Source organism: Osmia lignaria, unplaced genomic scaffold (assembly GCF_051020975.1).
Source record: "Osmia lignaria lignaria isolate PbOS001 unplaced genomic scaffold, iyOsmLign1 scaffold0153, whole genome shotgun sequence".
Classification (NCBI taxonomy): Eukaryota; Metazoa; Arthropoda; class Insecta; order Hymenoptera; family Megachilidae; genus Osmia; species Osmia lignaria.
The window spans coordinates 17501-23113 of record NW_027478294.1 but is presented as its reverse complement, the minus strand read 5'-3'; the positions used below and the strand labels follow the sequence as shown (position 1 = coordinate 23113).

At 45.7% G+C, this 5613-nt stretch overlaps 3 non-coding genes across 3 annotated transcripts in view; all 3 read left to right on the top strand.

The window, feature by feature from the left end:
* On the top strand, positions 1 to 1923 carry LOC143308113 (small subunit ribosomal RNA). Its single transcript, XR_013065118.1, has one exon. It is a non-coding gene; the product is annotated as a small subunit ribosomal RNA (ribosomal RNA).
* Positions 1924 to 3417: 1494 nt separating this feature from the next.
* Positions 3418 to 3573, top strand: LOC143308111 (5.8S ribosomal RNA). Its single transcript, XR_013065117.1, has one exon. It is a non-coding gene; the product is annotated as a 5.8S ribosomal RNA (ribosomal RNA).
* A 1738-nt stretch (positions 3574 to 5311) lies between these two features.
* Positions 5312 to 5613, top strand: part of LOC143308109 (large subunit ribosomal RNA) — a 4041-nt gene continuing 3739 nt past the window's right edge. The window contains exon 1 of the ribosomal RNA XR_013065115.1: positions 5312 to 5613. This exon is cut by the window's right edge and continues 3739 nt beyond it. This is a non-coding gene — a ribosomal RNA (large subunit ribosomal RNA).

Sequence of the window (5613 nt, the reverse complement as noted above, 5' to 3'; positions counted from 1 at the left end):
TCCCTGGTTGATCCTGCCAGTAGTCATATGCTTGTCTCAAAGATTAAGCCATGCATGTCTAAGTACATACCGAATTAAGGTGAAACCGCGAATGGCTCATTAAATCAGTTTTGGTTTCTTAGATCGTACAAAACATTACTTGGATAACTGTGGTAATTCTAGAGCTAATACATGCAAACCAGAATTCCACCCAGAGATGGGAGGAATGCTTTTATTAGATCAAAACCAATCGGTGGCGGACGGCTTGTCCGTTCGTCCATCGTCGGCTTTGGTGACTCTGAATAACTTTGTGCTGATCGTATGGTCATCTAGCACCGACGACGGATCTTTCAAATGTCTGCCTTATCAACTGTCGATGGTAGGTTCTACGCCTACCATGGTTGTAACGGGTAACGGGGAATCAGGGTTCGATTCCGGAGAGGGAGCCTGAGAAACGGCTACCACATCCAAGGAAGGCAGCAGGCGCGCAAATTACCCACTCCCGGCACGGGGAGGTAGTGACGAAAAATAACGATACGGGACTCATCCGAGGCCCCGTAATCGGAATGAGTACACTTTAAATCCTTTAACGAGGATCCATTGGAGGGCAAGTCTGGTGCCAGCAGCCGCGGTAATTCCAGCTCCAATAGCGTATATTAAAGTTGTTGCGGTTAAAAAGCTCGTAGTTGAATCTGTGTGTCACAGTGTCGGTTCACCGCTCGCGGTGTTTAACTGGCATTATGTGGTACGTCCTACCGGTGGGCTTAGCTCCTCGCGGGCGGTCCAACTAATATCCCATCGCGGTGCTCTTCACTGAGTGTCGAGGTGGGCCGGTACGTTTACTTTGAACAAATTAGAGTGCTCAAAGCAGGCTACCTTCGCCTGAATACTCTGTGCATGGAATAATGGAATAGGACCTCGGTTCTATTTTGTTGGTTTTCGGAACCCCGAGGTAATGATTAATAGGGACAGATGGGGGCATTCGTATTGCGACGTTAGAGGTGAAATTCTTGGATCGTCGCAAGACGGACAGAAGCGAAAGCATTTGCCAAAAATGTTTTCATTAATCAAGAACGAAAGTTAGAGGTTCGAAGGCGATCAGATACCGCCCTAGTTCTAACCATAAACGATGCCAGCTAGCGATCCGCCGAAGTTCCTCCGATGACTCGGCGGGCAGCTTCCGGGAAACCAAAGCTTTTGGGTTCCGGGGGAAGTATGGTTGCAAAGCTGAAACTTAAAGGAATTGACGGAAGGGCACCACCAGGAGTGGAGCCTGCGGCTTAATTTGACTCAACACGGGAAACCTCACCAGGCCCGGACACCGGAAGGATTGACAGATTGATAGCTCTTTCTTGATTCGGTGGGTGGTGGTGCATGGCCGTTCTTAGTTGGTGGAGCGATTTGTCTGGTTAATTCCGATAACGAACGAGACTCTAGCCTGTTAAATAGACGTAACTTATGGTATCTCGAAGGCCCCCGACTTCGGTCGGTGGGTTTTTACTACCAACGTACAAACAAATCTTCTTAGAGGGACAGGCGGCTTCTAGCCGCACGAGATTGAGCAATAACAGGTCTGTGATGCCCTTAGATGTTCTGGGCCGCACGCGCGCTACACTGAAGGAATCAACGTGTTTTCCCTGGCCGAAAGGCCCGGGTAACCCGCTGAACCTCCTTCGTGCTAGGGATTGGGGCTTGCAATTATTCCCCATGAACGAGGAATTCCCAGTAAGCGCGAGTCATAAGCTCGCGTTGATTACGTCCCTGCCCTTTGTACACACCGCCCGTCGCTACTACCGATTGAATGATTTAGTGAGGTCTTCGGACTGGTGCGCGGCAATGTCTCGGCATTGCCGATGTTACCGGGAAGATGACCAAACTTGATTATTTAGAGGAAGTAAAAGTCGTAACAAGGTTTCCGTAGGTGAACCTGCGGAAGGATCATTAACAAATTAAAAATACAAGAGAAAACCTAACTGAATGGATCATTGATAAAGCGATATAAAAGTTTATTGAGCTCGGACCAAAAATTATACAAAACGAGAAAGATATAATAAATAATACCATATACATGACACAAAACACATAAATCTCGGGTTCGAGCCAATAAGAAACAAATACCAAAACGCTGCGATGCGGTAAAATTACACCGACACGGTTACGTGCGGAGGTCGCTTTGATTACTCATCGCGTTTCTCCCGTCCGTTCGGAACCGCCGGCAAAAAAACTGTGCGACCAACGGCGCCAAAGAGCACGACGCCGGACCATTTCTCTCTGGCTGATGTGAATGGAAGTAAAAGACGCTTGCGTGAGGTCTCTCGACCTTTATCTCTCTAACTTATACTTATGGGTCGTCGTCTACTTGATCGGGTACAAACAAGTCGTAAGAAACAAACAAACAAACCACAAAAATACAAGTCGTAAAAAAACAAACTTCTGTTGGTTAACCTACAATATGAAGGATCGAAATGAAAGAAGGATCATATTATTACAAACCGAAAGTGAAGGATCATTAAAATTGAAATACAATATATATAAATATATAAATGTACCCGTCGTTGCGACACCCTAGTTAAATGGAAAGATATAAAAAAGAGAGAAAAGGAATACAGATGACCCGCCGTCTGATCTTTGCTAAATGATCTGGCATCACCGGAGTTTTTTTGGTCCGTGTTGCGTTCGCTCTATTCGAAATGAAACTCGCGGAGGCGAAGAATTGTTAAAAGTTTACGAAGCGTCTAGGAGTGGTTAAAACTGAGAGAGTTGAAACTACGATGTATTAGAACGAGCAACCGTCGAAACTTTGTTTTCGCGACGTTCTTTTCGTCGCTCTCGTCCCCACGCTCCTACGCTTTGGTTGTTTCTTTGCCATCCGTGTTGCGATAAAAAGATTTCTCCATTGTCCAAAAAGGACGGATCGAGATTCCCTCTTTCGAGAGGGAGAGAGAGGTACTTGCGGGTAACCTGGAATCTACGAAACACGCACCGTGGTAAGATTCGTGCGTCCGCCTGATCGATGTGTGGTGTTTACGGACCGGCTGAGAAGCGACGATAGCGAGTCTTTGAAAAACTATGTGTCCATTAGTTAGACCGATCGTCGCCGGCCGTGTGTCTGTTCGAATCTCGCAACCCACGATTCAGCGACAGGACGCGCGCTCGCATTCCTTGTGTGCGTTCGTACTTTTCAAGGTTTTTAAATGTACTTTACGCCCGACCGTCGAGAGGAGCGTGCCACTGGGCGTTTCTCCGACGGTTTCCGTCCTTGGACGCGATCGTGTCGTCAACGATCGAACAAACAAACAAATACGTTGGCGACGCCCGAATTCGCTCTCCCGCACGCGCCGGGTGGGAGAGTGATGTGGGTATCGAATGTGATGCGTGTTAATAATGAAAATAACACTCTAAAGATCTAAAGAGTTTTGAAATACAAAATTTTACGATTACCCTGAACGGTGGATCACTTGGCTCGTGGGTCGATGAAGAACGCAGCTAATTCGCGCGTCAACGTGTGAACTGCAGGACACATGAACATCGACATTTCGAACGCACATTGCGGTCCACGGATACAATTCCTGGACCACGCCTGGCTGAGGGTCGTTTTCTTAACAAAAGACTGCTTGCGTTTGCTTCTCGAAAAAAGAGTAATTCATTTCTTTCTAAACATCTCTGCGCGTCGTTCAACGAAAGTAGAACGTTTCGGAGCGGGATTATCGAACGAAATTGAAAGAATGAATGAACGATAAACAAAGAAAGAGTCGCAACGTACGAGCGATAGTTGGGCAGTTCGTCGGCGTTTGTCGTGGAAACGATGTGACGAAAATCGCAACCGATACACTAAATGCAGGCCGTTAAAGGAGAGAAACAAATTTCGAAATATCTCTTCGAACTAGCGCAAGTGCGTCACGGCGCGCGAGTCGTTCGTTAAAATTTATAAACGACCGCCCGTGAAAGCACCGAGTTCTCGGAAGATAATCTATAAAGATTCTCCATCCTGCTGAAAGTTATCGGATCGGCGCGATTGTTCACTTGTAGAAAATCCACGCTCCCGACGTTGCCAGAAACGATATTTACGAAAGGTGTGTCAAAAATAAACGAAAGAAGCTCTCCTATAAATTTAGAAAAAGCAAACGAGTGAAATGTTTGAGATGATAATTTGCTGAAATGCAAGCTCGAATAGCCCAGGGTTTCGAATGATTCCCCGCGCTTTATACATCTCTCTGTTTACAAACGGTGTATAAATGAAAGATCGCTTCAGATGGGGTCGTCGCTGTTTGACGCGCGATGCTGTTCCTTTTGTTTTGTCTGTCTGTGCGTTTAGCTTCGCTAAACAAGTTAAATGGTTAAAAAGCGTCGACAAAAGCGAATACACACGCGACAAGACAAATCTAACGAGTAAAGGAACGCTCCGCTCCAAGATAAAAATGGTTGTTTACAATCAATACAGCGTTTCGGTACCCCTGATCGTAGTCTGAAACTGTGTAACAAAAGAGAGGAAAGCGAATGGTGAAGGAACTTCGAAGCCTCCGTGGCGTGGCTAGAACTTGTGATAAAAGTATGTTTGCAGCAATTATGCATGCTCCCGTTAAAACAGCATTTCAATGTCTCGCATGGCTTAAAGCTCTAGGAGGCTTCAACATTTAGAATACATACGGACTACTTCGTTTGTTAAAGATAAGCGAAGACCGCGCGACCATCGCTCGGTCGTCCAGTCCTCGAAAGTTTTGTTGCGTTCCAAAGAAGAGACAAATGGGGTTTACCCTTGCGCTAAGGGGAGAAGAAGAGAAAAGCAGTTGTTAAATCTAAGAGGTGTGTGGAGTACATCGCGTGTTGGTTAAAATTGTTAAATGAAGTATACGCGAAATGTTCTCTCGCTCTTGCTTTTCCTCTTGCTTCCGTGGCGCTCGAAAAGAAGGGATGATAAATAAAGAAACCTATTCGAAATCTCTTGTGGAACAAAAAATAATACGGACGGACGTTAAAATTGAACCGAGACGAAATGGATCGTCTTGCGAGTTGTCTTCGCTTTGAAATTGTTAAAAATTGATAAAAGCAATACGACGAAGCTGCAGTCCGCAAAATGTTTGAAGCAAAAAGGAAATAACACGAAAATTATGGGAACGTCGTGTCTCAACTTTTTTTTCCCTCTTGTGCTCGTTTCATCGAACGATAAATACAAACATTTTGAAACGAGAGAGAGGAGGAAAAATTGAATATGCGAAAGGTTGATTCACGCACAGTTTCTCTACGTGTTTGCTTTTTTGCTTCTTTTCGTTTATTTTTTTTTTTTTTGCATCGAGCATCATTATTCACCTTTCGATGAAACCAAAGAAATTGACGACCTCAGAGTAGGCGAGATTACCCGCTGAATTTAAGCATATTATTAAGCGGAGGAAAAGAAACTAACTAGGATTTCCTTAGTAGCGGCGAGCGAACAGGAATGAGCCCAGCACTGAATCCCGCGGTACCGCCGCTGGGAAATGTAGTGTTCAGGAGGATCCGTTTATCCCGAGACATCGAATTGCGTCCAAGTCCATCTTGAATGGGGCCATTTACCCATAGAGGGTGCCAGGCCCGTAGTGACCGGTACGCGTTTCGGGAGGATCTCTCCTTAGAGTCGGGTTGCTTGAGAGTGCAGCC